An 11,070-nucleotide genomic window follows, 5' to 3' on the forward strand; every position below is an offset into this window, starting at 1 on the left:
ACTACGGTGAGAGGGAATTCGCCAGGGGCTTCGTCCATGTGTGGACCCTGCAAATGGATTTTGGGCTTCCACTGTCATCCAGAGTCGTCTGAAACCCAGGTGTTTACCATTTCACATCTGGTACCATTCCCTTCTTTGGATTTGGATTTTATTATTTATGTTCCTTAGATCATACAGGCTGGTGTGCTTCCATGTGGACTTACATTGACAACTCACTTAGCTGCTTGCTGTAAGAAAGGCCTTTAAGCAATGGAGATCCCCTCATAGAGGGGTTTAGGAGAGGAGATGGGTTAATTAGGGTGCAAGGTAGTACCGATGAAGAACACAGCTTTCCCCCAGATCCTGGATGCTTCCTCCCCCCAACTACCATGATCCGAATTCTACCTTGCAGGCCTGGATAGGACAGAGGCTGTACACTGGTACATATGAGGGCTGGAGGTACAGGGAATCCAGGGTGGATGATACCTTCAGGACCAAGGGTGTGAGGGGCGATGCTGGGAGAGTGGAGGGTGAGTGGGTTGGAAAGGGGGAACTGATTACAAGGATCCACATGTGACCTCTTCCCTGGGAGAGGGACAGCAGAGAAGGGGGGAAGGGAGACTCCAGATAGGGCAAGATATGACAAAATAACGATGTATAAATTACCAAGGGCACGTGAGGGAGGGGGGAACGGGGAGGGAGGGGCAAAAAAAAGAGGACCTGATGCAAGGGGCTTAAGTGGAGAGCAAATGCCTTGAGAATGATTGGGGCAGGGAATGTATGGATGTGCTTTATGCAATTGATGCATGTATATGTATGGATTGTGATAAGAGTTGTACGAGTCCCTAATAAAATGTAAAAAAAGAAAAGAGAAAAAAATGATTAGGGCAAGGACTGTACAGAGGTGCTTTATACAATTGATGTATGTATATGTATGAACTGTGATAAGAATTGTATGAGCCCCAATAAATTGTTAAAAAAAAAGGCCTTTAAGAGCCAAGATGCTGTTCTTTCTGATAGCTGAGTTTCTTCGCCACATTTTGCTACAGCACCCATATGTTCAATGATCTCGTCTAGGAGCTGAGTACTAAGTTGGGCCGTGTCATAAGCACTAATTGTTCTTAGATTAGGGCTACCATTAAGTTATAGGCTAAAATTAATGTTGAAGGTTTTTTGTTAATATTTCAAATGTGATGGATTTATTTTACTGTGATGTGAAAACCAAAGAGTCCACTATAGCACAAAGGCCATTATAATAAAAGATCATGAAAAATCAGTGCGGGGCATGCAGGACATGCTGCACAAACTGGAGGGTCCGGTCATTTCCTTTATAACAACACACGGCGCTGTCATTGAGGAACACACAGAAAATAACACCGAGGGACTGTACTGACATGTGGCACAAACATGACAACTTCCATGCATGCCTCCAATTACCTCCCTTAGGATGGACCTACAATCTCTAGATTCCAGAACAGGGAGGAGTACAATTCTTTGGAAGAATAAAAAGTTCACACTTGTGAAGTTTCACAGAAGAATTGCAAAGCCAAAACATAGCGAGTTGTTTACCTCTTTACCTCCAGGGACCAATCTGATGCTTAACTCAATATCACATTAAGTTTTTAGTTCAAATCCGGGAACAACTTTGAGAGCTCTGGCATTGAAGTTCTTCCCATAAATTACAACTGATAGGGTCCATTTGGCTCCTGGTCGAAGGGACCGAGTATAGCCAAGTCTGATCAGGCTGGCTTGATTTACATTAGACAGAAAAGTTCTACAACCTGACTTGTATTTAGCAGCAATGCCAAAATGGGTGTTGATACTGCCTGCCGTCCTAGTGAGGTTTACTGACTTTCAATATTTTTATTAACCTTCTAGTAGACAGAACCTATAAATTCAGTGTCATCATTCACACAAGTGTGCAACTAGAAGTCTGCAGCCTTATAACCCAGGGCAAAATGATTCTGTGATAGTTTGGATTTGGCTGTGTCAAAACTCATCTGACAGCCAGCAAGCCAATCTTCAAAGGCCAACGCAGCCAAGCCATAGATGGTTGGTCCAGAGAAATAGATGTCAACATGTCTGCCAAGACTGAGACAATCCTGTTTATAGGAGGCCTTCAACTTCCCACCATTATTTTTTATGTTCAGGACAAAGACGGTAGCAAGAGTCAGTCTCAAGCCTTCAGCCAACTTATGCTCCAAAGAGATTTCAGTTCCATTTTTTGGGTGAAGGTAAGTCCCTAGTTACAAACCTTCTATTTGGCCGCTAGGTTGTCAGGTGCTTCTCCTGTATCACGGTTAGCATGACCAGAAGTAGTAAATTCCACTCCAATACAAGACTTGGTTCTCAGGTCGATTTTATGATGACAAACCATATCCTTTGTTGAAGACACGTTGGCAGTCGAGGTTACAATAAGTCGGTGTTTTACACACATCCCCAACCAGAGGACCAGTCTGTTCCACCAGGGCAACACTGAAGGTCGTCTTCAAAAGCCTAGAGGGTTTTATGGATTCAGGACATGGTGGATTTCACCTTTGCTCACACTACATTGGCTGTATCTGTCATGTAGACACATAATGCAAAGAGAGGTTGGACAAGGTAGTCTAGGTGGAATGGTCAGTAGGAAGAGAACTTAAGCATTGGTAAGCACTTAAAGCTTATGCCACATACCCCCATGATCACTAGGATCTTTCTGGTCTCACTGATATTCTGACAGTTCTCTCAGGATGCCGAGGTCCTCTGCTGCTCACAATGTTTGCAATTGCCATCCTTCTGCCTGTTTTATATGCCATAGAAAGAAAGACTTTTCCTAATTCCTCCCAGGAGGCGTCTCACTCCATCCTGCCTCCTACTCTTGTAACCTTCTTTCATTATTCTTGTTCAGCACATACAGCAATCCAACCCTTTTTACCTGTCCCATTTGGTGACAATTGACTACTCTTTGAGTGGCAGAACCACTGTCCCCCTCATTTTCTGAGCTGTTCTTCCTTCATTCAGAAGCACACTGCCCCCTAAGATTCCTACCTAATCTTGAGTTACCGTTGTCCATGTGATCCCATAGAGATAAATCTAGAAAGCACAATGCTCAAGATGGACATTTGTAACGAGGAACGCTATACTATTTTCTGGTTTAAAGATTTCAGGGGAGGTTTTTAAAGAATATCTTAGGATAATAGTTTCAAGGAGTCCATGTGAATTTGACATTCCATTTAGCCATTCTCCTTTTTGAGCAATATTCACATGCTTCAGTCTTGGTAGCTTGGAACCAGCCAGCTCTTCTGGTTTCATGGAAAAGGAGACAATGTTTCATGGTGGCAATGAGGCACACTTGCCTCTTTTTGCCTCCTGTCCTTGACTTTCTATCTTCTTCTGTTTCTCCAGGTGTACAGAGACCATGTGTGCCTTGGGTGGTCACTGGCATGCATTAAAACTTCTTGGATTTTCTTCATTGTAATGCAAAACCAAGTACAAGGCTGCTTGAAATAACTTATTTTCTATCTCCTCTTCCTCCAGAATACCAAGGACCAAGTGCATTCTGTTCACTACTGTATGCTCAGTGTTTAGTTTAGTATCTGGCTGTAATGATAGCTGCTTAAAAAATAATCAGTTGATGGAATGGAGGAAAATCCCAGAAACGTAATGCAGCTGCCGTGTTAATTACTAACACTTACACAACACATACTATGAAGCAGGTAAAATTGTTTTAATTAATGTACTCTATTTTACTTCTCTTATTTGATCTCACTGGGTTCGAATATCCACTGTAATGGCTACACAGAATTCACGGGGGTTGGAGGAGGGGAGAGTTATGATTAAATGGTTAATTAAGGAAGTTAAATAGTACTGCTAGTGAGAAGTTCTTAGGGCACTTGTTTAACAGGGTATGTCACAAAGTTTCAGGTCTGCTAATGCTTAATGGGGCATAACATTCTGCTGTAAGCCCAAACCCAAAGGCACGCAGCTCCACTTCCATGGGTCAGTAAGCCAACTTCCCCATCCTTTGCTCTCTCTTCCATCAGCTATTTGAGTTGTAAGTCCAAGGGAACAGGGAGTTTTGAGGTAAGGCCCAGTTCGTTCAGCCGGGCTTCCGTCGAGTTCTTCTGGTATGGGCCTTGGGGGATATTCCTTATAAGGGGACCTTACATGATTTGTTCATTATTCTCTCCCTACTGCAAATAAATATTGGGCACTGATTTGCATTCAAGTGAATTAATTTGGGGGGGGGAGGCCTCTGAAAGGCCCTTCAGAGTCAGTCATTCTCATAGTTGTCCAGAGTCCAGAAAAGGCAGGAGACCGAGTGATTAGTTTTGCCTGTGTTTGAGAGGCATATCATACACCTTTTTCAGGAATACACTGTGGGGGAAAATGACCTTTGGTTGGAAGAGAAAAGGACTCAGGCTAAAGGTTAAGGATGGCGAACTCAATTCTGTATATCACAGAATCATTTAGGGGAGACTACAAGAAAGAATGATGCCCTTGAGGATGAAGGGATTCTGAAATTCCTTGAGTGGCATTCTAGCAACTCGGTCTAGGCTAGTAACCAGGACCATGTGTGCTTTCAGCCAGTTCCCCCAGGGAATTTTGACACAGCTGTAGGACTGAGAACTATCTGTTTAGGGGACACTGAATAAAAGAGAGAAAATAACTAGTTGGAATGTAAAGAAACTGATCTTTGTGATTTCCAGGGTTTTTCCCTGTGGGAAAAGCAAAGGTAGAAAATATTTCTGAGGGTTTTGACGTCAATGCTGTTTAGCCCAGTTCATTGGAGTTGGAAAGTAGTCAAGACCACAGAGTGGATGTTCTGTTAAGTTTTGAACAGACCTTATGGTTGCCAAAGGTGTCTTCTGCCCATCTTTGAGAATCTGAGAATAAGTGTAGGTTAGTGCCTGGAGGCCAGTCTTTAATGTAGATAGCTGGACAGACAGACAATAAGAATTTACTGCAAAGATTATTCAAGTGGGCTCCTCAGTTCTGCATCAAAGACACTGTGTGTATGTGTGTGTGTGTGTGTGTGTGTGTGTGTAGCGGGGTTTTTATTTTTATCTTTTAATAGTTTTTAAGGGGCTCATACAACTCTTATCACAATCCATACGTACATCAACTGTGTAAAGCACATTTGTACATTCATTGCCCTCATCATTCTCAAAACATTTGCTCTCCACTTAAGCCCCGGGCATCAGGTCCTCATATTTTCTCCTCCCTCCCTGCTCCCCCATCCCTCATGAACCCTTGATAATTTATAAATTATTATTTTGTCATATCTTGCCCTGTCTGACGTCTCCCTTCACCCACTTTTCTGTTGTCTGTCCCTCAGGGAATAGGTCACGTAGATCCTTGTAATCGGTTCCCCCTTTCTAACCCACCCTCCCTCTACGCTCCCAGTATGGCCACTCACACCACTGCTCCTGAGGGGATCATCCACCCTGGATTCCCTGTGTTTGCAGTTCCTATCCGTACCAGTGTACATCCTCTGGTCTAGCTAGCCTTGCAAGGGAGAATTTGGATCATGATAGTAGGTGGGTAGGGGTGGGGAAAGCATTTAGGAACTAGAGGAAAGTTGTATGTTTCAGCATTGTTACATCGTACCCTGACTGGCTTTTCTCCTCCCCAAGACCCCTCTGACAGGGGATGTCCAGTGGCCGACAAATGGACTTTGGGTTTCCACTCTGCACTCCCCCCCCCCTCTCATTCACTATGGTAAAATCTTTTGTTCTGATGATGCCCGATACCTGATCCCTTCGGCACCTCGTGATCACACAGGCCGGTGTGCTTCCTCCATGTGGGCTTTGTTGCTTCTGAGCTAGATGGCCGCTTGTTTACCTTCAAGCTTTTAAGACCCCAGATGCTATATCTTTTGATAACCAGGCACCATGAGCTTTCTTCACCACATTTGCTTATTCGCCCGCTTTGTCTAGAGTGGTTGTGTCGGGAAGGTGAGCAACATAGAAGTAGCAGGGTGTGTACAATGACCCAAGGCAGACCTACCAGAACATGCATTTTCAACCCTACTCGCAAAAAAATTAAGAATCAGTGTTGTACAATTTAGGGTGGAACACTAATTTTCTGTGTCTATGGAAGACCACTAGTTTTCAGGGAAAACTTAAACAGATGTCCCTGTATGTATTTTTAAAAGACAGACACACTGTGTCTGACATCTTCTGACTCACAAGGTGGAGGTGGCTCAAACTACATCAGCCGAAGGTGGATTCCTCTAAGGCCAGGGTCACCCATGCTCTCATCCTACAACATTCTTTACAATTCTGATCCCAACTGCCCTTTCCACAGCCCTCTGTGTCTCAGCTAGCTTCAGTAACCCATTGCAATGGTCATATAGAACTCACAGACCATATACACAATTTATAAGGGAAGGTAGCAGACTATAGTTTGACATCAGAAATCTTCAGGATACCATTCTTTGGTCCAGACAGCCGCCGCCTCTTGGCTGTGCTCTCGCTAGTCTTTGGCTTATCAGCCACACAGTCCATGTCACGCTTGGGCAATGTTCCAAAGCTCTTTGGGTGCTGCTGATAGGCCTTCAGCTCTATCAGTCAACAAACCTAGTTCCCCCAGTTGCGTGTCTGGGGGCACCCTAGTCTGCAAAGAAGCTTCTAGCTCAAAGCTGCTCAGCTTTACTCTGTGGTCTGGGAAGCCCATTGGTCTGCCTGTCTTGTGCTCTGGCTCTTGGTTCTGCTTTTGCCACTGTTCTGCTAGTTTTCTGGTGTCATAGCTTTCGGTCCCGGAATCAAAGAGGTTCACTGAGCAGGAGTCTCAGGGTCCAAAGGGCACATTCCACTCCTGGATCTTCGGTCTTTTCTTTTTTTAAACCTTTAATAAATCATTTTATTGGGGGCTCTTACAGCTCTTATAACAAACCATGCATCCATTGTGTTGAGCACATTTGTACATTTGTAGCCATCCTTTTCAAAACATTTTCTATCTACTTCAGGCGTTGATATCAGCTCCTAATTTTTTCCCTCCATTCCTCACCCTCATGAGCCCTTGATAAATTATGAATTGCAATTATTTTCATATCTTATACCATCCGCTGTCTTCTTCCACCCATGTTTCTGTTGTTCATCACCCTGAGGGGTGCTATTATATGTCAATCATTGTGATTGGTTCCCCCTACCTTACTCTTACCCTCATGGTATTGTTACTCCCATTATTCCTGAGGGGGTTATCTGTCCTGGATTCCGCGTGTTGAGAGCTCTTATTTTTACCAGTGTACATGCTCTGGTCTCGCCAGAGTTGTAAGGTAGAAGTTGGTTCATAGTAGTGGGGAGGGGGAGGAAGCATTAAAGACCTAGAGGAATGTTGTATGTGTCATCGGCGCTATACTGCATCCTGGGTGGCTCGTCCCTACCTTGTGACCCTTCTGTGAGGGGATGTCCAATTGTCTACAGATGGACTTTGGGTCTCCTCTCCACCCTGGCTCTTCAGTCTTGATAGTAGTGAAGTCCCTTTCTTGAGATGGCTCCTTTTAAATCTATCAGGATGGCAAAGTTGACCAATCTCCTCATTTGATGTCTAAGTTCTTACGATCCAACCCTGTTCACGATCACTAACCATGGAGTCCTATCCTATCGGCATCTTCCCCCAAACTTCTCTTACTCAGACCCATCAGAAAAAAGTCGTGTGGTTGGAGTTACAAAGACTCTGGCTAGAAGAACCATGTGTAACACGGCACTGCACCTCAGTCACATAAGTAAAGAAAAAGGACAAGTTTGAGCCCTCTTTTTTTTTGGAAGCTGGCAATAATATTCTATGGTAGAAGAACGGGAAATCTAAAGCTGTTCAATATATATAGCACAACAGGAAAGATGTACCCCAAATTTCCATTCTGAATAATTAGATGAAATAGAGAAAGATAAATACAATGGACAATGAGCTGAGGGGAAGGAGTAGCGAGTGACTCAAGTAGGCAAGAGACAATGCCCTAACACAGCTGTGATTCCCACTTGTAATTGAGACTGAATCGATTTTTCAAAGGAGATCGGTGGTGCCAAATTTAGTTATTGGAAATGTTGTCACCAATCTAGTGGCCACACCTTCTGATAGTCTTGAAATTCTTTGCCCAACTGTCAATGGTGAAAATACCCAACTTTCTCGTCGGATAAGAGGGAATACTCACATTTCAGTGGCAAAGGGGTAGGTAGGGTCTCTTTTTCATGGAGTCACACCCCTACCTGGTGGCCTTCCGAAATAATGCCACAGCAGCCAAAGGCATTTTTGAGACAGAAGCAAAATGGCTCCACTCCCATTCCCACCCCAGCCAGCCAAGCCCCATGCTGGACTCTCTCTAGTTGAGATCTGCTTCCCTAAGAGCCTAGATGCATCCTGGCCTCTCCAAGGACTCAAGAGTTCACTACCTCTTTGCAAGTCTATTTTTGTGAAACAATTTTTTTGTTTCATTGTGAATCAGGGTGGGAGTTTACATTTCAGATCATTGAATTTTTATTCAACAGTTCAAATGACTTGCCAATCCCTCTGGGTAAATTATGCGACCCACCCTCCTTCTTTGATTTCTACTCTTGTGTCTTCCTGAGTCTTCCTTCATCCATGTGAACCTGTGTCAACCTGCTAGTCGATTGCTTCACCTTTCCCTTCCTTTTTGGCGCAAATCTGGGACAGCACCAATCACATGCCACCTTAGAAGGCTCCTATGCAGTTGCATTGCATTTGAGGAGAGGGACTGCTTCTTGTCATCGGATAACTAGTCCCTTCACAGTGTCTGGCAGATACTTCAAAACGCCTCACTGACATTGAGCCTGTTCTGACCCCTAGTGACCCTGTAGGACAAGGTGAAATTACCCTTGTGAGTTTTCAAGACAGTTACTCTTTACAGGTTTAGAAAGCCCCGTCTTTTTCCTAAGGAGAAGCTAATGGTTTCGAACCACTGATCTTGAGGTTAGCAGCCCAACACATAAAGACTACACCAGTAGGGTTCCTTGGCAGTTAGTAGGTCCTCAATAAAACTTTACCTTGAACTAACATTTAGCACAAATGATAATATCCCTGGTTGCTTATAATTGGTTTTGTTTGTGTCTAAGCTGCTGCTGTGAAAAACCACAGCCCTCGCAGGCTGTTGTTGCCGCGTTGATTGTGTGCATGGAGGCTCCAGGTGCTCCGGTGTAGAACTGTACACGATAGCGTTTGCTGGGCTGTATTGTCTTTGGAAGCAGATTATCGAGCCTTCTTTCTCTGGTGCTGCCAGGGTAGTTCACACTACCAACCGTTTGGTTAGCTGTGGAATGCCAATTGTGTCACTCATTTCTTTCCATGATTTTTTAAAATTAGCTCTTCAGCAGATAAAGTGAATTTCCTCATAACAGCCATGATCCTGAGCAAAACAAAACAAAACTTCTTTGTTTTTCAAATATGAAATTGCAGTCATCTGACTCAATGATATATAGAATGCAATGATGCTCTACAACAAATGCTATTTGAAAAAGAATACGTAATTATCTTCAGGGATGGCTCCATTAATTTCCTAATGGGATTAGCCAGACACATGCATCCGAGACTCAAGGAAAGAGAACACATTTGTTGTAACTGTTATACTTTCAAAGTAGTTTCACATATGCTGTTTAATTCTCTTTTCATCACCTCCCTCTGGGTTAGGGAGAAGACCTCTCGTTTTCATGGACCAATTTGGAGACTGGCACAGATAGCATAAGTAGGGTGCTTTGGTGTTTCCTGGTTGGATGGTATTAGCCACATTGTGAAAGTACACACCCCAAAGCATTTTCCAATGCAACAACCTCCACATTTATAATTCACTGGCACCGATGGCATGTTTCAGGTTGTGCTATCACTATTTCCCCAAAGGGACTGTGGTGGTGTAGCGGTTACCCGCTGGGCTGCTATCCGCAAGACCCACCACCATTCCAAACCACCAACTTCCTGGCAGGAAAAGACTGGGCTTGCTACTTCCACGCTCCAAAACTCCCAGGAGCAGTTCTATCCTGTGCTCTAGGATCACAGTTAGTTGGCGAAGACTCTGTGCCATTGAGTTTGGAGTTTGGTTTTTCCCAAATACCCCACCCCCATTAACATCAATTCCATATGCCCCTTTTCTCCTACCCTCGACAGGCATCATCATCATATGTTTGTTTATTTCATATAAGTGAGTTCAGACAGTACTTACGCTTTGGCAACTGCTTCATTTGTTGGAATGTATCTGCACTTCCTTTCTCTTCACAGCTCTGTGATAGCCCATTGCTTGTTTTTACCACAAGTTGTCCGTTCGTGGGCGTTTCCCTGGTTTGCATCTTTAGGCTATTGCTTTAGTGAATATTTCTCTACACACCGGTCACATTCTTGCCTTCATTTCAAGGTATAGACCTAGGTTTGGGGTTGCTGGATCATTTGGTAGTTCTCATTTTTTTGAACAATTGCCAAACCGTTCCCCACAAGGGCTGTGGATTCGCTCTTTAGAGAACAAGAAGACCAACATGCTATCTGCTTGCAGGTTCGACCTTTCGATGCATGTGAAACCTTGGTTACAGAGATGAGAAACCCATTGGTCACAGTCTTCAGGCTGCATTAGAACTGTTTCTCTGGCTGTTTGGAATTCAGGTGGCTCCGCAGTACCTGCCAGAGCTGATTACAGAAGGAGCGGCAGCCCAGGGTCTGTTGTCCACACTGTTCTGCTTGCTGCTTTTGCAGTTTGGCCCTGCCTTTGCTGACAAGGATCACAGAACGTTGTAGAGCAGCTTTGTGGTGGCAGCCAATCAGGTGCAACTTTTCTTAGCGGCCTGTACGATTCTCATGGGGGTGGGATGGGGAAGCTAATGAATTAAAGTTTTTATGTAGGTTTTTTGTTTATGTAGGTTCCACAAATTTGAAAGGATTTCTTGAGATGACTTAGTCTCTCCCCCTGTACTCATGAGAAAACGGCGTTCCTAAGAAGGAAAGTGACTTGCCCAAGGTTGCACAGACAGGAGCAGAAACAGGATTACAATGGAGAGAGCCAGATAGGTTTCTGTAAAGATGACAGGCAAGAAAAGCCATGAGGCAGTTCTAGTCTCTAACACATGCAGCATGAATCCGAGTTGCCTCAACGGGCCTCAACAACAGTTTCCGGCC

At 44.1% G+C, this 11,070-nt stretch overlaps 1 pseudogene; it reads right to left on the reverse strand.

The window, feature by feature from the left end:
- Positions 1-1,593: 1,593 nt before the first annotated feature.
- LOC142433801 (non-selective voltage-gated ion channel VDAC3-like) lies at positions 1,594-6,467 on the reverse strand (annotated as a pseudogene).
- Positions 6,468-11,070: the final 4,603 nt, after the last annotated feature.

The sequence above is a fragment of the Tenrec ecaudatus genome, chromosome X (assembly GCF_050624435.1).
Source record: "Tenrec ecaudatus isolate mTenEca1 chromosome X, mTenEca1.hap1, whole genome shotgun sequence".
NCBI classification, from domain to species: Eukaryota; Metazoa; Chordata; class Mammalia; order Afrosoricida; family Tenrecidae; genus Tenrec; species Tenrec ecaudatus.